Source organism: Alosa pseudoharengus, unplaced genomic scaffold, assembly GCF_046254945.1.
Source record: "Alosa pseudoharengus isolate Yale_2024_CS ecotype anadromous, Long Island Sound unplaced genomic scaffold, YU_APseudo_1.1 YU_APseudo_1.1_scf_22, whole genome shotgun sequence".
Lineage (NCBI taxonomy): Eukaryota > Metazoa > Chordata > Actinopteri > Clupeiformes > Clupeidae > Alosa > Alosa pseudoharengus.
In genome coordinates, this window is record NW_027468680.1 from 11439842 (window position 1) to 11462080 (window position 22239).

Sequence of the window (22239 nt, forward strand, 5' to 3'; positions counted from 1 at the left end):
TACATGCGTATATTTTGCCAAGTGTATTTTGATAATGTCTATTGAACCTTTTAAGTAAGAAAAGTCTCTATTTTCAACTTTCTTCTGAAAAATATTGTTTTGAATATAATTTCAAGGCCTCACAAAATAATATGCCTTCTTTCTGGAATGCTGGGTTTCTGACATCAAAATAGGCTAATCATCATAATGTCTAGTAGCGTTTTTTTGGTCAGATTACCGCGACTTTTTGATCTTTGAGGACGCCTTCCAAAAGAAAAAAAATCTATTTATAGGTTGGCTTACACAAACAACCCCTGACACCAAATCAGACACTGAGGGCTTTGGGGAAAAGCTCCCCTGCTCCTTGAGTCCTTATTTACTTTCAGACTTCAATGCCAGCCTCACATTTTCCCTCTCTTTTCACAAGGTAGAAAGAGTGAGATAATTACCGCTCTCATTTCCTTGATGGAGGGATGAAGTCTGTTTGTTATTCCGTCCCTAACGAGCTTCACCTGAGGCTACACGTACGGCATCGAGCCTGTCTCTGCTGGAGCCTGCGTCAGTTGGCAGCCCGGTAGAAACATTAGGAGACCCAACTTCTCTGTCTTTCACCGTCACACTGCCTCTCTGTCACACCAATTTCACATTAATGACTGTAATAATGGTGTTATAAACATGTAATAATTAAAACATGTGGAGAGAACGCAGAATGAGTAGAATGAGAGATACAGAGGCCAATAATGAGAGGGAAAGAGAAAGAAAAGACAGTATTTTCATGTGCAAGAACACGCCAGAAGGAGAAAAGGAGGAAATAATGAAGGCTGCCAGATGCAGTGGCTCCTCAAAAGCCAACTCTGCTCCTGTCAATCAGATGAGGAGACGAGCAGGGAGCAGGAGTGGGCGGACGGAGACGAGGATGGGCGTGGGAGGGAGAGGAAAGGAGGGAGGGGAGAGGGGGACTGGTTGGGAGGGTGCTGCCATCCCCAGAGGCCCACCAGTCACCGGGCTGGCACTGCCTGGCTCTCCACTCGGGCCCACTCCCCTGGTCCAGGTCGTCTTGCCGTCGTCGGACATGATCAGTACTGTCCTTCTGCCGCGCTAACGTGACATGACAGCTCCAGACAGCTGCCGACACCTCCAGGAGAGGAGGAGGAGGAGGAGGAGGCCAGGAGAAGAGGTCCTAGGCGGGGGAGGCAGCCACAGCAGCAGCAGCAGTAGTAGCGAGGGAGAGGGGTGTGAGGTGGAGAGAGAGAGAGGGTGAACAGGAGGGAGATGACAGACGAGAGGAAGCTCTCAAGATTTGACGCTATGGATATCGGCATGGACAGGACAGCCCGCCCAGTGGCGCTCTGCAATGCCAATGGAGGGAGAGTAATGCTGTGTGTGGGTGTGTGTGTGTTTGTGTGTGTGTGTGTGTGAGATAAGGTAGAGGGAGGGGATCGACAGGCTCATTTGGATTCGGAATAGCGTGAGATGCTGACCTTTCCCTCTGTGATTAAGTTAACCTTATTTTCCACAACAACGCAGACGGCCTGTCATACTTTAATTAATACCCTTGGGCCCTGGCGATGGTGCTGGGGGGGGGGGGGCTCAGGAGGGTTGTGAGGCCGGGCAGAGCTAAGGAATGAAAAGGCCCAGCGGCAGGTAGAGGCTCTAGAGGAGTGCTGATTGCTTTTATCAGTCCCACTGCTCCCTGCTCTTGACACTTACACGGAATAGTGGCTGAATCAGGACAACTCGCACCGACAAGACGTTGATTTCAGCAGCTGCTCCCACTCCAGAGCTCTCTTCAGTGGCACGTCTCCAAAGCCTCATGGGTAAACGCAGAGCGACACAGACACAAGTCATCCTACCAGAAAACCCAACGAGTGTGGCTGAAATGAACACTTGTTTTCCTTACAAGAGTGTCTTTTTTATTTTTTCCCCCACAAAAAAATTGTAGAATATTCTTGTAATAAAGGCTCTAATCGAAATTGTTCTGCACCATTCCACTCCATATCCGACATGGTTAGCCCTGTCATTGGAGTCTCTCCACACTCTCTGTGGCCCCACTTTATCCTTAGAATATTATGCTGGATAATGCCCATAAAGAACAAGCCTGTATCAGGGAAGTCTATTCTAATTTATGTGAAATTAATTGGGTAAAGTAAGCTTTTTTCACGCTAGACTCATTTAGGGAGGCATAATTAAACTTGCAGGAAAATAATGATTTGGAAACATGAAATAAATAGTGTGGGGAGAGGGAGAGAGGGGGGGAGCACCAAAGAAATAAACAATGCATTTTTTTTGTGCAAGGCATGCTGCCACTGGGTTGCATAGTTACGTAGTTAAAAGGTCATGGCTTCGGTAATCTTCTCTCTCCAGACATGCAGAAGGCTATGGCTGTCAGTGAGGCCTAAAACACTGTAAATATCTGAATGCCACCCAATCCACAAGGAAACGCCTCAGTGCTGCTATTCACGGTTATATCGGATTTTATCCTGTACTTACATTTTTATCTGATGTTTATATGATTTTGGCTCCAATTATTTTAAATCTACTGACAGAATTTCAACAAGGTCCTCCAAATATATTGAGGGGAGAAGTACATTTAAAATATAGATTGTCTTCTCTTTCAATCTGTGCCCTGTTCTGAAAATAGGGAGCATTAAAATTATTCAGTTTCTTCTGGGCTCATAGAGATTCACACCGACCATTTTATCTTCTCTCTCTCTCTCTCTCTCTCTCTCAATGTGCCTCAAGTCATTCATACTGTGCACAGCCAGAAGCAGGGATTAGTGCATTCTGAGACACACTCTGTTTGGCCTGTGGCCTTACCTCAGAGGGTGGATGCGATTTGCCACGCAGAGTTCCACAGTTCACCAGGACAGTCTCAAAGTCAGTTGCTGAGGAGTTGTTTTGAGTGCAGAAGTGCATGACTTAATATTAAGAATTTTTGAAAAACTTTTCACTGGTAAATATTGTATTGCAAGTATATTGCAAGCTAAATATACTGTCTGTCTGTCTGTCTGTCTGTCTGTCTGCCGGCCTGCCTGCCTGCCTTTCTGCCTGCCTTTCTGCCTGTAAATTCATGAATATTTCAACCTATGTGATTCACTGCTCTTCAGAAAACTTTTGAGTCCAACAAGTATCATTAAACAGTCAAGTATCTTCTCGAAATCTCTTAGTTACAATATTCATAGCACCATCTCCTTGCTCTCACTTAGTTACAATATTCATAGCACTACAAAGTCTTTCGATGGATCTAGGCCCTTTTTGAACAATGATATTTCAACCACTGTAATGACAATGAAAAAGCTGCGTGGATAGAGGGCTGTCGTGGTGGCTGAGTGAAGCTCTGATGAGAGGCTTTCTGGTTGCATGAGTGCAGGGGCTCTCTCGACTCTGTCCCTATGTCTTATCTGACCATTCTCCCTCACAGGGTGTTACCCTCAAATTTACATAATATTGTGTGTGTGTTAATATCCAGTTGTAATCTGGTTGATTCCCCCGGGGTAGTTGTACAGAGAAATTAGCACCACTTGATGGCCACTGAAACAGAGAAACTTTGAGGAACACTCAGTCAGCATGCTCTCTCTTGATGATCTTTTTACATTATTTGGAAAAACAGACAACAAATTTAGGCATGAGCCATTTTTATTCATCATCACAATATATCACAAGTAGACATGGTTCAGGCAAAATGGCCTTCCCCAGGGCAAAAATCTGAGGAAGGCCATTTTGCCTGAAACATGTTGGCATGATTTTAATTGATAGCCAAGCTCAATAAAGGCTTACAAATATACTCTTGAGTACCTCAGACTTACTACTAAATTTGAAATTGTGTTGGATCTCTAAGCTGAAGAGCACCAGAGGAATACTAATTTCTCTACACCCAAACAGCACTCCTGGTGAAACTCGTTTGTGGATATCCCAAGTAGAATGTTGAATTCTGAAATGCTTTTCTGTTGCACACAGTACAACTGACATTGAAAACTTGACATTGTAATTTCAGCCACATACATATTGATTTGCAGGTTTCTGTTCAGTATGAAGTGAATGTCAAATGCTGAAAAAGAACAAAAAAACCTAATGAAGTGAAGTCATAGATTTTCAGTCTGAAAAAAGCGATTCGCATATCAGAGACCGGGCTCCATCCTCTAACAGTGGTGTCTGTACAGTAAAAGATTTATCACAAGCTAAACAATTCAAAAGCCTGGCCTACATAGACACCACTATGACTCAGCTGCACTTCACTATCCACTTAGAATGGAATGGAAGTCTAATGGAAGTCTCATTTTATGAATGGTTTCTGCCAACATTTGATTGGTTTCATCCCAACTGTGAAGGGCTTTGTGCAGGCTCTGAATTGTCTTGAACACACAATGTCCGATAGCACTCTTCCACTGATTTGCATGTATTCGATGCAGCTCCTTTACTTGTACCATTACAAGAGAGTATTATCTGAAGCATCGCTTAGTTTATTGATAAATAAACCTAAATGAAGGCCTTAAATCTTGTCCTTACTGCTCACCAAAAGGTTTTTAATTTCAGCATGTTGTATTTTCGCAATATCAATGAATGCGGCAATGGCCTCTTTAAAACCATCTGAGAGGAGGCTGTAAAGAATAGACAGTCAGATGATATTAAGGGCTGGTTCAGACCGCCAACATGGCGTGTGCATTGTGTGTCTGTTCCGTGGTTGCTGTGTCGCGTTTGATATGTGCATTCATACCAGAAACATCTCTGATGTGCCACTGCTGTCGCCAGTCTGCCTATATTAAAACATCTCGTCACTGTTACCACGTTTGCAGCGGTCTCTTATTTTTTGTATTTTTTTTTTTTGTATATTTCTTTGGCCTTTTATGCCTTTATTTGACAGGATAGTAGAGAATGACAGGAAGTGAGTGGGAGAGAGAGTCGGGGTGGATCTGGAAAGGACCACGGGGCGGGAATCGAACCCGGGTTGCCGGCGTACGGTGCAGGTGCCCCAGCCAGTTGCGCCACGGCTGGGGCCCGGTCTCTTATTTTTGAATATGATTGTCAACTCATTCGAATGTCACTCAGCAACCTCAGTGCACTGGTCTCCTAATTTGAATTACAGTAAGGTGTTGATAGTGAAGAATTAATGTCTAGGACAGGCGCAAATAATGTCATACTGTATATCTGGTCCAGAGTGTGTCTGTGAACGAATGTTTAGGTCAAAACATGCACAATTTCCAAACCCTTATTATGTGTACACAATCTGTCTTCATGAAACAAGAAAACGCCACTCAGACAAGGACAAATGATCTGGCTTTTGTAGGTGCAGTTCCAACAATGTCTGGTAGTATAATAAAGTAAATGTGTACAATTTTAATCTAACTTAATGGAGCAGGAAGAGGTCTACGGAATTATCATTACAAATTCCAGTGATCTGTAAAGCAAGACTAAACGGCCCTATATCATCAATGGCACCTGGTAGAAGCAATGCGTTATAATAGTTTATTGAGAACAAGGCCATAAATGTGTTACAATTTGATGAATGGCTTTTCCATGGTTGGGTTGGTGGAGTATAGTGCTTAACCAAGGTCAGCGGTTCAATTCCTGCAGGAGGCATCTCAAATGAACAAATGTTTTGCTTTACCGTACGTACTATACAGTGAGTCCATTTGTTTTAGAGTCCATTTGTATTGAGCAATAGAGGAAATATATTGTGTAATTCTTTGGTTGAGTCATTTTCAAATCAAATCAAATGATGCTTTGTGATGATTGGCACTCATAATGAATGAAAGGAAGACTACTACTTTTGTAATTATTATTACAACTACAAATGATTTTAATGCAGTTTTTGGCAGTCGCTTTGGTATTTTTCAAATAATCTGTAATGTTTTTGAAACCGTGTGTGCATTTTTTCAAAGAACAGCAGCATAAAATGGATTACCCACATTCAATTCACTCAAAATACAAAAAAAGGGGAAATCCATCATCTCAAAAATCAATCTCATCCTGCAAGAATCTCATTCCCCATCAATGCATATATGTGGTGAGAATTGCAAGTACTTTTGTCATAGTTTGTACCCAAGAAACCCAAAATACCAAGTCGTGTGAACACTGGAACTGTAATGACTTATTTGTAAATGTGCTTTTTACTGCATCTCTTTCAATCGCAGTAGTTGAATGCTACTTATGTTTCTGATTTTCAATTCAACAAGGTCTCTTTTGGCGACAAGTTACTGTAATGTTGAATGTTCTACATCAACATCTGCATCAAGTATGCATGGAGTGAGCCACATGTTCAAGTCAGATCAAGTGAACTGCAGGTGTCTGTACCTGCATCACATTTGTAGAGGGTCTTAAAGGATTAGAAAATGTGATTTGACATGGAATTACATCAGTTTCAGACTAGTGTCAATGACTGTTTCTATTAGGCTGACTGTGAGTATATGGCCCGCTACATCACTATTCCACATAATTGGATATAACAACGGCAAAGGAACCACACTGGTAATGTACAAAAAGCTACATGCAACAATAAAATGACACAATGCCTTCAAAACCCATGTCAAATATAAAACATATATTTTTCTGTTACTGTTTTCTGTTTCTGTTTTTTTTTTCTGAAAGGGGCCATTACAATTTTTCTCAGTCGCTTTGGTACATTTCTCAGATCAGAATTGAAATTCTCAAAACTACTTGTTCAATCTTCACATCATTGTGTCACTTGTGCACATCAAAAAAGCAGTTTCTCATTTCTTTGAACAAGTTGCAAATGCTTTGGTACAGCCATGCAAATGATTACACTGTATGTACAATTCTCTGCTGTTTCCTATATTATCGATTGCTTATGTCATGTTGATCAAAATGTATTATAATGAGTCTCTGTTGAATAGTCTCACCCCCCACAACATTTAGCCATTAGTTTATAGCATTAAGTCCTACGTACAGTTTTCCCAAGGAGATTGTCCTATTGTCATTATGATGACACTGACATCTTTATTGACACAGATATTTACAGTACTTTTAAGAGATAAACTCAGGATTTTGAGCAAGAGAGTGGCTTTTGCAGGTAATCCATGGTGTTTTGCTATTTGTACGAAGAAATGCCCTTACTGTTTTGCAAATGTTGAGGATGATTCGAGAAATGTACCAAAGCGACTGAGAAAAACTGTAATATAACATACACTACAAATTACAATTTTTCTCAGTCGCTTTGGTGCTTTTCTCAGATCAGAATTAAAATTCTCATAACTATTAGTTCTACCTCCACAACATTTAGTCATTTGTGCACATCATAGTAGCTATTTATCCTTCCTCTGAACAAATTGCAAATGCTTTTGAACATGTATCAGTTGATTTGTCATGTCAGTCAAAATGAACTATACTTATGGATGCTGAATAGTCGTTCCCAATAAAACTAATAGTCTTCATTTCATTGTTTCAGTCATTACATACAAAATTGGTGAACTAGTTATCAAATTCTGTCACAATGCTGTAGAATTGCAAAGAGCATATACAGTAAAACTGTGAAACGTACATATTCAGTGTCTTGTACTCACTTACTCCCCCAACAAAGCAATTTGTAACTTTTCTGTAGTTTTCAAATGGCTGTACAAGTACTGTCTTGAGCATGTCCAGGTAGTGTCACCGAGTTCTGACCTTTTTTTGCATGGGAAAACACTGAGAGCATAAACTGTCGTAATGAAAACATGACAAAGCCATTTGACTATCTTGTTCATAAACGATGGTGTCAAGACTTCTCATTTTGATGACACTGGCAGTTTCATTGACATAAATACTTGCTTTTGAGGAATGGACTATCCATTTTGAGCAAGTGACTTGCTCAACTAGGTTTTGCAGTTTGCACTAATTGTTTTGATAAATGCACTAACTGCTGTGCAAATGTTAATAGTGATGTGAGAAAAGCACCAAAGCGACTGAGAAAAACTGTAGTATATTAGTTTTATTTAGTTGTATATATTAATTTTACAGTATGTTTCCAGAATGTGGATAGTTACTGAGTGGAAGTGACATTTGTTTGTTCAAATCTGTTGACACGACATCCTCTGAAAGTTTAGTGCAACATTTGACAATTTAATCTAGTTTGGGCATTTTGTATGGAGTGCATGCAAGTAGGCTTAGTGGTACACTGGAAACTCTCCTGTTTATTAAATGTGAGATGGCGCATGGCGGCCCCCTCTCCTTGCTGCCTGGGCAAGCAAAGCATATCAAAGGCTGACAGTCAATTTAGTTATGTATGGAAAGTCATGTATTTTTCTCTCTGGATTAGGGAGGAGCACAATGCTATTCCCATTTCAAATAAATAAGACAAACGTGGCTGGCCTCCCTCCACCCCGACTGAACATCTGCTTGCTCTCATCACAAATTAATTTCTTAGCATTAAACAGGCCGGGGTGGCTTTTTACCGGTCTCTGAACTGCCCTGAAACAGCAGTGAAATGTATCCCTAATCTGAAATTTCCACTAAAAATATAGCCCTCTCATCTTGTTAGATTATGCCTCCAAAACTCACCCCAGTGGCCCAAAATGCGCAAAAGTGCAAAAACAGCAATGAAATAATCATGGCAAAGCAATTCAGTTGACCCTAGGAGCATGATGCATTTCAGAATGAATATCTGTTACCCCCATGTAGAGAATTCTGGGATATTAGACTTAAAGTGCCCCATCAGGACATTTTCCTCGATGTTATGATTACAGAAACCAAACCGAGGTTCTGAGCGCTTTCGTGCCTTAAGGCCTCGTGCTTTTCTGCCTGATAGCAAACTTTATAAATAATATGTGAGACTTAACCGGGCCAGATTTACAGATTATTCTAATGAGTGTGACATTTAAAGTCAGCCTGGCGCTTGCAAGAGAGTCCCATAAAGGAGATATGCATTGATGAATCTCGGAGAAGCAGTCAATTTCTCTTTATGAGCAATGGCTGACAGACTCTCTAATCAGTGCATGAAGCTTGAATGAGGTTACTCTCAACGAAGAGAGAGGCTGAGATAAAGAAAGGAACCCAGGGAAGGAGGGAGAGAGTGAAAGAAGATAAACGTCAGGGCCGAACCAATTCGATCTCGACGTCTTATTTTGTGCTTTTATGGGCACCATCCGAGGTGCTTCAGTGGGTTTGACCATAAACAAGCATCCTTGATCCACCCTTAGGTACCCCGAGTCAACTTTTACGGCCTCTGCGGTTCAACAGCTGCTGAATGTTACGACAAGCACTTAGCCAGTAAGAACCGCAATACATGCTTGATTATTGTTTGCGTGTTTATCTCCGAAATCCTCCCAACCTCGTGCTAAATAGGACTTTTACAACATTGCTGCAGCACTCAGCTGTTCCATTCAATGAAATGAGTCTGCGCTAAAAGCCAGTTCTTTTATTCGGGTATAGGATGCCTATTTCAGCAGGATCGGATGGGGGGTGAGACAGAACAGAAGTAGGTCTCGGTAACAAATTATGTCATTAAACTGTGACAAGCTCCCCACACGCATGCAGAGGACCGTGTGTGCACATAGGGCCAGGGTTTGCCCATTCCTGTAATTACTGACAGGGAAAGCAGAGAGGCTGCTCAAGCATGCTCGGATGAACAGAGACACGGAGGTCACATGGACTGTCAAGGAGAGAGAGAGAGAGAGAGAGAGAGAGAAGGGGGGTAGAAAAGAGAGAGAGAAAAGAAGAGAACAAGAAAAGGTGAAAGTGCGTATATGTGTGTGTGTGTGTGTGTGTATGTCTGTGTGTGAGAGAGAGAAGGAGAGAGAGAGAGGGAGGGAGAGAGAGAGAGAGAGAGGGAGGGACAAATAAATAATGCACAGTACAATCTCCCTTAAACATGCACAACTCCTACACAGGAATCTCAACTTACCTTTAGGCCAAAAGTAAAGTGTGAGTGTGTACTGTGTGTGTGCTGCCTGTATCTCACCCTTGGGAGGGTCAGGTCAGGGAGCTGACGCTTCATCCAATCTCCAAAGGTCAGGTTGTCTGTCAGTACCATGACCTGTGGTCTGTTGTTTGCATGCTGCTATACGTCTCAGATGACAGACAGGAAGCTGCTTTGCATTTCATGAACATAAGTGAGACTGCATAGAGGTCATCGGCATGACCATTGACAGCAACAGCATTTTGTAATAGTGACAGCCATGTTGAATTTGTTTGTTGAATTTGTGTTTCATCAGAGGCAGCTGGCCACTAGTGGACTGGGTGCTGACATGTCAGAAAGAAAGCAATGTTTGAGGACAGATATGGCTCAGTAATTAATGGTAGACTTTTCAGAAACATTTCAAAAACATTTCAGTCCTGCTTAAACATTTAGAGTGCATTTTCATTCAGCTTAATTTCATTCAGCAGATATGTTGGGCAAATATGACAACTTTATAAGAGCAATGACACATTATTCATTTTTGCAACGGCTTCAAGTAATGAAACAGTTTTGATTCAATGCTTTAATGCCCTAATAAGCAGAGGTGGGACAAAGTCAATGTTTGGCAAGTCACAAGTAAGTCTTAAGTCTTAACGCTGAAGTCCCAAGTCAAGACAGAGATGTCCCAAGCAAGGCCAAGTCGAGTCCAAGTCCAAGTCCTTATTTTTTTCGATTCCTAAACAAGTCACTGTCATATTATGCAACTGCATAGTAGTATGTCATCAATCATGCTTTCTATATATCATTCTTTTATCAATATATCATAAACATTTTAAAACACTTATAATCACAAGCCCAAAAACAAGTGTCTAAAAATTGAAAGCATAGTATGTGGGTGTAGCTTATCTGTCTGTATGAGTGCACTCATAACATGTATGTGAAACTGCAGACCTCTTATGAATATTATGAATGGAATGTGCTTTATGGAGGCAATTCGTGGTGTGATTGACTTTAGCCCACTGATTGCGTTAGTTGTGCGCTATTCCCCACTCCCACGCTCCAGTAGGGAGACCTGAGGTGAGGTGTTGCCCCCTCCTCCTTCTAACCTCTGTGCGTGAGACTCAGCAGCAAGCACACACTCCCCACACAGTAGGCTAACATATGACTGACTTGAGGTTCAAATGAGGGATAGAAAACCAGTTGGCGCAAATGAAAGCTCACAATTAGGCCTACTCCGATGTTTTTCCCCTTTGAGGGCTCGTATTTTGCATATCAGGATCCGCCACCAGTTATGTCTGAATCTGCTGCACTCTTAAAATGAATTTGAACCTTTATGTTACTTCTGTCCAAGTAGCCTACAGATAGCCTACATGCTATGCAGTAGTTTGATAGTTTATCAAAGTTACTTCCATTCCCGCCTACAATAATAACTACGCTGCCATCATAAGCATTCCATCGAGCGTTTTAATGTCATCAAGGCCTTATTCAATACCAGGTATATAAACATTTGTCTACCTTCACATTTATTGCTATTTATTTTACAAATCACAACGCTGATATGGGTGTAAACATAAAATGGCATCAGTCATTGATGATGATTCCGTGATAGTTTCGGTTAGCTCCCGTGGAGCACATGCATTGTTCAGGCTACCTATATAACGAACAACATGACAGGATCAGAGGATCCACCACAATATCAGAGGAACCACTTAGGCTACGTTTACATGGCCGGCTATTTTTATAGCCTCTCCGTTTTTAAAAATAACATTGTGCACACCTGTCAGTTTTCAGAGAAGTTTCCCCGTGTTTAAGAGCATGCCAAACCTGTCGGTGGCAGTGTAAGGAGAAGCTCAATCCCACGTTAGCCAATCAGAATCCCGAAATTAGCAACAACAGAATCAAATCACTTCCTATTTCTCTTTTGAACTATATTTGCAAATGCAAACAGGCCTAAAGCGTTTGCACAAACGTAAAAATGAGTACCACTTTAATAGCATCCATAATCAGTAGCCAAACAAACTGTAAACATAGCGTTAAGCATTTTCTGGCACATAATGTGACGTTTGAGAACCTAAAACCCCGTTTCTCCCAGTTGACACGACAGCACATTACCGTTGTTATTAGAGTTTTTAAAAATAATCGCTTTCTGTGATTAAAAACGGGGTTTTCGTGTAAATGAGAGGCCAAACCGCAGGGAAATATCTGCCTCATTCCTTCGAGGCCAACAGGAGCATGTTCAATGATGATAATATTTCCTTTCTCATCGATAAACGACCCTGCATTCCATGCAAAATAATGCTGCCTTGCAGGTGTAACGTTAGATGAACTTGTGGCTGCTAAAGTTGGTGTTGGCAGGAAATAGTTATATTTTGATAAGACACAAATAATTTTACCCATGCCACAAGTCATTACAAATCAAAGTGGCAAAAAGTCTTGAGTCAATAGCATGGAAGTCCAAGTGGAGTTGCAAGTCATTTCTAATTTTGTCAAGAGTCTGAAGTCATCAAATGGCCCGAGTCCACACCTCTGCTGATTTTTTGTAAATTCATTGTCTGTACTGTAAGTTCATTGGTTCATTTTGAAGTGCAAAGCAAGGAGGAAATATGTTTTTAATTAGTGTTAAAGGACGCTCGAGCCAGTGATGTGTAGAGATGGTGTTTACTGTCTAAACATTTAGCCTCTCTTAGAGCACTTGACTCATCGACCTTGGCACAGCCCTGGAGATCGAAGCGTCTGGTTTGTTCGAGAGGGCCGTCCTTTTCAACACAGAACCGGTCCGGCACTGAGAGAGAGAGAAAGAGATCGTTGAGAGAGAGAGAGAGAGAGAGGGAGAGAGAGAGAGATTTCCTGTTTGTACTTAGCACAGCTGCTGCCAGAGTAGGAGGTAATTACTGACAGAGGTGGCATGGCCCCTCACTGTTGCACCTTCATTTTTAATCATCACTCACCCTGCTGCTTGACCAGCCATGAACTAATGTCCGTGGGTGTTGTGGGGGAGAATTTGGAAGGAAGGGGTCTTTTCTGAGAGTGCCCCCTTGTTATGAAATGTTCATGGAATCCATTGCATGGGTGATGGGTTCAGAGTGGCCCTGGCAAAACTTACTCACATCCAAAATACACTCATATTTGGTGACTGTAAACTGTGCAAAGGAGTGTGTGTGTGTGTGTGTGTGTGTGTGTGTGTGTGTGTGTGTGTTTGAATCGAGGCATTCATAAGGTCCCAAGGATGACTGACTGACTGAAATTAAGGAAACAACTGCGACTACACAAGTCACTTCAGCTTTACGTTTCCCCTCGTTGTCTCGGGTACCACGGTGCACGCCATAGACATCCCCATTAAGGATTTGCGATAGAGATTTCCGTCTGCGGTTTCGGCTTCTTGGGTTTAGTCCCCTCACTCGCAGCACTGCCATGGAGATAAAAGCCCCCGTCAGTGCAGGAGCGGGGAGAAAGATCAACACACTAAAAGCACTTCTACTTTTGCTATTTCATGCATGAGCGAAGACAGACTCCTGCCAGACAGAGATACATCAAGGCGGAGCTGGGCCCAGACTTTGAGCATTGTTCTAATATCTCCACCACCACAGACATAGACCACTGAAAACCCACTTACAACAATGAAGTCCAGTGTTCAATTATTATATGCTGGTGTCTTAATTCTATTGAAAAAAATACCTTGATTCTGTTGTTCAGTTATTTTTTTGTAAATATATTACAAACTAGATGTACCGCGTAGCGGTACAAAATATGACCGCCGCTCAGTCCTGCACATCCATTCCGCGAAAATAAATCATATTAATGAATTTGTCTCCATCTTCTACTCCATTCCTCACTCTTGAAACTTTTGTGTATGCTTGTTTGAAATGTGTGTTTGCACACATTCCGCACACAAAGTAGCCTACTGGCGCTGCAAAGGTGAATAGATTTGTTTCTGGGCCAAAAAATCTGTAACATTGTTATAAAACCTTTAAAATCTCTAAACAATCACAAGTAGGGCAGTTCATCACAGTCCATTCATTGCAACTGGACTGATGAAAGGTACACCTGTAGGCTACATTGTATTTGGGAAAAGCAGAAGGTAGCAGCATAATGTATTTATTTATTTATTATTAAACAAAACAATCCCTGTCAGTTCCATGCAGTTTTCAACAGCTATCAAGAAGAGAGGTCATGTCATGGATTTTTGTGAATGTTTCTTCTTCTACATATGCATAAGTTTAGTCATCTAGTTCAAATGATATTCAGCTTTATTGTCAATGCACAAATGAAATACCAGTAGTCTAAAACAAAATGCCGTTTTTCCCAGTGGTGCAAATAACTGACATGTCCAAAGGGCCTTCATGAAATGCGTTGCGAGACTGTTCATACACATTTTAACGGGCAAAGTTGAAGAGCTACTCTCCGTTATTGTTTGTGCAAATAATATGCTGATTCATGTTCCCTTGCATTTTGCAACCATGAGGTCAATGGTTAAGCTCAATCTTTTGACGCAATCTTTTGATTTTCACCCAGCCTAGTCCATGGTAGGCGCCCGATAGAAATATTGTTTAATTTTGCGATTGAGATATCCACGCAGTGGCGCCCCCCCTGCGACGTGTTCGCCCCCCGGTTTTAGAGCTATTCTAAATGCAAAAATGCATAGAGGGAGTTATGACAAAACCGTGACTGTTAACAAACTATAAGCTATATAAGGTAGGCCCTATGCTAGGCCTATTACACAACACAAATTGTCGCTAGGCTATGCTGGCGACCCAAATAAAATCTCCGTTGGAACCAATGGCTTACACCTTACAGTATCAAGCTGCCACCTCTTGGCGAAAAAGTTAATAGTTTTGCATATCAGTAGTAATACATTTCACGTAGCTGTGAATCACGGAAAGGGCGAATGAAGTGGACACTTCTAAACGGAACCCAACCCACTGTACAGTAGCTCAAGGTCTGTGGCTAAAGCAGCCATAATGAAAGCGTTATCATTGTTTGGATACTTCACACACACGTGTTTTTTAATCGCATAGACTACAACTACCAAGCTGGAATCAAAGCACATCGACTCCCCTCTCACACCCTAAACACGCACTTCGAACAAACAAAAAGCGCCTCAGTCTCACAGAATAGCCATAGGCAAAACTGTATCTGACCCTTGTAACGTTGGTACTAAATCATTCATCGCAAAGAATGATTTTTGTAGCACGTGCAACAAATATGTGTAGGTACAGCCCTGCCCTGAATACATCTCAACGTGCGCTCTAAAACATCTGGTTTAAATGGAGATTGTAGATCATCACGGGATCAGACAGGTTATCTTTCAGGTAGCCTATATATTTTCCATTAAAAAACCATCACGTAGCGAACGTGTTGTGACTAACTCACTTAGCTCCTGTTAGTAGCCTAGGTTATGGTCATAAGCAAATGAGATGACAGTCGAAAGATACAATTAGTGCTGTTATCGATTTGCTTGGTAGCTTATAAACGCATTTATGGTTTTCTACAAATACATCAATAATCAAATTGGCCTCCATCACTCAACCATGCTAACGGTAACATTATTTTACCTACGTTCTGCTATTGATAGGATTAACGTAGCCTACCTGCAGTAAAAAAACAAGCATGTCCGATAAACATTCTCAGATTTATTTCGGCTTCAAGAGGAAATGGGAATTACATGTCATGCAGAAATCATCCTACCCTTAGACGTTCTCTGCGGTAAACTACTGTAGCCTACAGTCTTGTCCTTGTAGGAAGCATAGTGTCTTTCCAACCCATTTAAGATTAACTTCCAACAAAATTACGTCTCACTGCAACGATGCGCCATCTAGTGGACAAACGACTACTTATCGCCAATACTGGAAATGCAGCCATCCGATGATGATGATGAATATTTATTTTGGCTTTCTTTTAATCCTACTGAATTTGTAATTATGTATCGGCCGTTCTAATACCGATAGTATGTGGGTGCCTGTGTGTGTGTGTGCATGTGTATATGTGTGCACCACCATCTACAGGCCAATGAGTGTAGAGTCACTAAATGTACACATAACTTAATTTTTTAGACCCCCCCATGGATGAAATTCTACGAAACTTGGCATACCCCCAGAGAATGTCAGGTTAATCATACACATAAAATTTGGTGCAGTTCTGAACGTCTTTACTGAAGAGAGGGGCGATTAAAGCAGAATGATATTGCATTTTCATTTTTTACCGGGGGGGTGTACAAATGAGTGATTATGGGCTAAGTTGATGTGGGCCCTTGAGACCAACATACCATAACAATTTCTTCATCCTCGGTGCCACGGTTCAGGTAGTTATTGAGGAAAAACTGCATTTTTTGGGTTTCGGGGGGCCCAGCGCGGAGGGGGAGTGGCCCCCGGGGACCAAACGAAATTTTTCCGTAAAAGTCTAGTGGGGCTACATACCCACCAAATTTCATGTGCCCTGGTGTTTCGGTGCCCCGGGTATCGTTGACCAAAATTTCAGGAAGTAGATGACGGGAAAAAAAAAAAAAAAAAAAAAAAAAAAAAAAAACTTTGACAATCCCTATATGACCGCTTCGCTAGCTTCGCTAGCGGCGGTCATAATTATATTTCTATTCTACTAGTATATAGAGCACAAAATGGAAAACCCTCTACATAAATATTATTGAGACTGACATCAATATTATTTGATTTCTTTTATGGCAAGCATTGCAGGAAAAAGCACAGGGGTGTGCAATGTGGCAGGGGTATGTGTGCAATCACGGAAGACAAATAAGATGAAGGATCAATAATTTCCTCATACAACACTCATTGCTGCCAGTCCAAATTTGTGTGTGTGCATGGTGTGCATGGTGTGCGTGTGCGTGTGTGTGTGTGTGTTTGTGGTGCATGTATGAGAAACTGTATATAAAGACTTCTGAAGTTGACTACCCAGACAGACACACTTCATTACCTGGCCTTCCTCAACGCTGACTTTATTTATTTATTTATTTATTCCTGTTGACTGTTCTGACGAGATTAACTGCTGATGTGTGGCAGAATGCTGTGATACCATTCCATTTAACACCTGAATGCCTTTCAATTGGGAGGCCATAGCCTTTCAGAAAGCAAAGAGCGGCAAGTTGCCATGGAGTTAGTAAGTAATGGTGCCATTTGAAGCCTGTAGTGAACTTCAACAGAAGTGTTGAGTTTTCATTTTAGATCGGACATTCCATTGATAGATTTTGACAGAGCAGCCCAGGGCATCACTATAGATTAAAGGTGGACTTTTACACAACACATGTTTCATGGAGGAAAGTTTTAGAAATCAATTGATCATCAGTGTACAAATTTACTAGCCTGCAAATCAGCCCCAATTTAATCCCAACCACAAGATTTGAGGTCGGGAAATTCCGTCTGTTCCATTGAGTAGCATTTAACTTAAGAACTGTGCAGACTTATCAAATTGTCTGGACGGGCTTTATACGATGATTCATGTCACCGGTTGTTTTTGTTTACAACAAAATGGCTGTCTTTGGAGAAGCTAAGATGTCACAATCATATCTGTTGTACAATATTGACAGCGAAAAATAAATGACAGAATAACTAAAAAACAAAATAAAAGAAAACAACGATTAAGGCATTTGTCGAGAAGAATGATGTTTTAGCTCTTCTCCCTACATGATTCATGGTAAGCAATCATTGCTCTGATTGGTTAAGTCTGTCCAATTTTGTGCAGAGGCAATTTCCCCTGTATCGGTTGAAACACTCCTAGTCACGTCCCAACGGTGCAGTATCAGACTCAAATTCTAAATAGAATTCAGTATGGCTACGTCAGGCTACACATTTACTATAGGATGCTGTCAGGGGAGCATGCCTATGTTCCCACAGCCACAGCCCTATGTTCCCTAACCCTAACCCACCCACCCACACCTCAGGCCTAACCCTAACCGTAGAAATGTGGGGACATAGGGCTGACTCCGCTGTGAGTACAGCTACCTGGCATAATGTACATAAAAGTTTCATAAATGTTTTAATACTGTAACAAACTGCAAGGTTGTCTCAAAATGGTCTTTATTGGTTACGCACCAAAAACACACGAACGTCATTAAACAGGCAACACAAGGGAGGTCAATTAAACAAACACGATACACAAACAGGGTAGTCACATACAATACACGGGGTAAACACATGAGGTACAACATAAAGAAAGACTATACCATACACATACATGACAAGGTAAACGCCATTACTCATACTAAAACCAACATCAACATTACACACACACACACACGCACAGCATTATGGGAGTACAGTCATAACAGCTAGGCTCAGATCATTACACAACTGACACCAATGGTTGACAGGTTTAATAAGGATTAATTTGACCGACCATATCAGGTGTACATGTCCTACAAATGTTTGTGTTCCTCAGTTGCAGGCCATGAAATATAACATAAAAACAAGATTGAATAGTGAAAGATATAAAGTTATGTAATTGTAGAGTAGGAGTGGACACCACCTGAGTAGAACAAAAGGCTTCTTCATTTCATTCATTATTTTAATTTCATATTAATTCTGGTTAATGACTCAAACATGGGGTAAAACAGAGCTGTACTTACAGTAAACATGCACTGTAGCTAACCCTGGAACTTATGTAACGCCAGCATCGATTCCCTGCATATCAAGAGAACAGTATTAGCATAATCATGCATCTTAATGATCTTAGCGTAGCGATGCAACAATGTTAACCTTTCCCCTTTTTTATTTTGCCTCAAATGCATCTTGAATATGTAATGGATTCAGCAGTAGGTGTTTGTTACAGCCCCACCTCTTCCTTTACACACACACACACACATGCGGACACACACAAATTCAGTAGCAAATCCAAGGTATTAGCATGCATCAGAAAGCCCGCCATCAGTGCAAACGGCACTCCTGCCTGATGAACTGGGAGAGGGGCAGGCTAGGGCATGGTGCTGATCAAGCCGTCCGGGGGCACCATCTATCAGCATTATAGCGGCATTAACAGAGGCTCGTGTGGATGGAGGACCACACTCTTAGATGGATACTCAGCATGCTTAAGCCTCCTTCCTGCTAAACATTCCCCCGGAAAAAAAAACGCAGACCTCCTAGAGTAAAAACGCAGAAATAAATGCTCAAGTAAACTTTGGGGTTAGTGCTACAAGCTACCAAAACTCCCCAAAAACTTGAGGGTGTTTTTGCATGCAAGCACTACCCTTCTTCCCTGGCAAGCACAGATTGGTAGTAGAGGGACTTGAAACTGTGAGGCGGTTTGTTAAGAGAGCCTTCCAGGATGGCTGCTGCTGCTTCTGCACGCTGGTGTGGGACCCCCACAGGACGCTCCAGGACCTGTGACTCACACGTGCCCAGTAATGAGAGCTGCAGGAGGAGGAGGAGGGGGGGGGGGGTGAGTTGCTCTGCACCTCTGGTGTTGTAAGCTCCAACATTATGATGTAAATCTGTTGTAATAGTGTCCATCTGCTTAACCACTACACACTGTGTGAGTCACAGCTGCTCCTGGCTCTCAGATACTGGTGGTGAGAGAGACAGAGACAGAAAGAGAGAGAGAGAGAGAGAGAGAGAGAGAGAGAGAGAGAGAGAGAGGAAAGGTGTACAATTCTGAGTAACAAATTAAAAATAGTACAGAGTTGGCTTGTGGTAATATGAATGTGAAACTTGGAGGCCTGCATGCACATTTGCAAAACTAATGTCTTCCACTCCACAGGGGAAGAGCATACAAATTAGAGCACACTCACAGCACACCGCAAACTCTCATAACTTCTCAAACTCTCCTACCCCAACTAAATACGTTAATATCCCTAGTACAAAATGCATTTAATTATGTGATATTCACTTACCGAAGTCATCTCATCTATAAATCCAATCTAGGGCACAGCTTTTTTGGCATTAGATCACCTCCAAATGGTCCAGATATATTCTAGTCAAAAACAGTCTGACTTTAATGAGTGTGTGCCCTAAACTAAAAATAAAACAAAAAAATACAGTCTTGGCTATGTAAATGGGAATCAAACTGTGGCTGTTTGCAGTTGCAGCCTATTGAAATGTAAAATTGGGAGTCATGGAATGGAATGGAGTGGTGTTTGATTGGCTGCAGAACCGTGGACTCTACTTTTAATGTTGATATGTTCTGTGTTCAATGACAGAGACATCCTGCAATGGTGACAGAGACATCCTGCCTGCTGTGTCACACCATGGAAGATAACTTGCAGTACAAACTTTGTGTCCAATCCAGCCATATCATCAGAAACAGTCTGTCCACTCAAGAGAAAATTCACCATATGCTCTATACAAACAGTTTGGGGATTCATTAATAAGCACGATTTCATTTGAAAATGTTCTGATTCTTGCACATTTCCGTTACTTGTTCTCAGGCCGTTGGGGTCACAGACTGTGCAAAAAGAGCTGTGACAGATGGTCGTATTACAAACCACCTGCTGAGCCCCATCGCACTGAGCAGGCTATAGTGGTCCAACTGCCTGTTTAGCTATTTATCTCTGGACATGAGGGACGAAGAAAAATGGTTAAGAATCTGTGTCTGCTGCTCAGTTGGAGGGAAGTTGTCACACAGAAAACACAATTTCCTGGTCCAGTTTTTGTGGACTTCATGAAAAAAATACAAAAACTTGTTACATCTAGGATTTCAAGACGAACAATGAAATAACAGGTCATATTTGTTATTCAGATTTCTAAATCATTTGACATTAACAAATCATATCAGATAAAAAAATATATAAAAGGTAAGATATACATTTGGTGAGTAGTAAACCACTTGCCTTGCATGTACCTGTCTGTGTTGAGGCATAAATTGCTCCATTTTGTTATTTCACAGAACTCATCAACCTCTGCGCTACTCTGTATGAGATGAGGACTGTTTCAGTAAATGTAGTCATTAACATGAACCCTCTGTGTAATGGGCAAATGATTAAAATGTGTAATGAAACAAGTCTGATGACCCAGTTGCAGATACCGTTCTCTTTAATTTCCATCACAAACCAATGGCAAAATTGGAGCCAATGAATTTCAGCTTGAGTAATATGTGTCAGTAGTATAGTACAGTCTTGCTCAACTCTGACTCTTTCTATATTTCATGAGGTTACTGGAAACCGGTGAAGTACTCAGCTGGAAAAGGCAACCAATGCAGCATGTTCACACATTAATGTGTCATCTGAGATGCAAATCGATACCATTGGATGGATATCATTATGATCTTTACTTTTTGAACTATTCTTTGACTATTGCCCTTCTATGCTTTTATTTGCTTAAAGCACATTGAACAACCTCTGTATATGAAATGCATTATATAAATAAACTTGACTTGACAACCCTAAACTAAATTCAGAATACAAGTCATATATTTTTTAAAAAGTCGCTATAGCAGCATATATTGTATTTACATTTACATTAGTTAGCTACATGGGTGCCATCATGTTTCAGAACCAGTTGGTTCCCTGTGTCATCCAGCCACCCAAGGACACCACAGCTTCACTGCTCCCCTGAGTCCTCCAGTGTCATTTATATGGTTAGTTACGCCATACCGGCATGTCACATCACCGCCATATACTTTATTAGACCGACCACAAACTCATTTCTGAGCCCTCTGTCAAGCTCACTCAACAATTGTACTCAAATCTGACAATCAGATGGAATGTAATTTCAAAGAAACGAGCTTCCACCTCTCATTACCCCATATCAGTTATGACAAATGAAATGTGTCTCTCGTTTCCATTACTTGTCGTCACTCTGGAATTCGTCTCTGCAATTGCTCCAGTGATTTCTGTGCTCCTCGGCTTCAGTAATTATCTCTGTGTGGTAGAATTTTATAACTTCTCCAGAAGAACTGGGGGAAACATTAATAAAAACGTATGTTAAAAAACCAATCTTCGCCTCAATACGACACGGCCAATCTATTTGTATCTTCCACCTATTCCCTGTAAGGGAGCAAAATGAGAGTCTTAAACGTGTCAGGAGAGAGAGAGAGAGAAAGAGAGAAAGAGAGAAATTAACAAGGCCAATGGCATTTTAGTCATTTTTCAGGGCAGAAAGTCAAATGGATTTCATATGAAATATGACGAGTGAGTGAGATGACTTCATCTATCTATCTATCTATCTATCTATCTATCTATCTATCTATCTATCTATTTATTGCTGGCTAGCTAGCTAGCTAACTATATATCTATCCAGCTACAGTATCATCTATCTTTCCATCTCTTTGTCTGTTTATTGAGTCATTGAATTGATTATTAATTTGACTGTAATAATATTTTCATCATTATAATCATGGATCGGAGACAGTAGCACTTTTGCTCCAACAGAGCAAGGGGGTCTGCATGAGCAATAAACACTCTGAATTAGCATGCGCAATTAAGATGTTTATGGAGCTTTTGCCCCCTTCTTTGCCACTGTTTGCATTGCTAATCGGGCTCTTACGCAATGACTTTC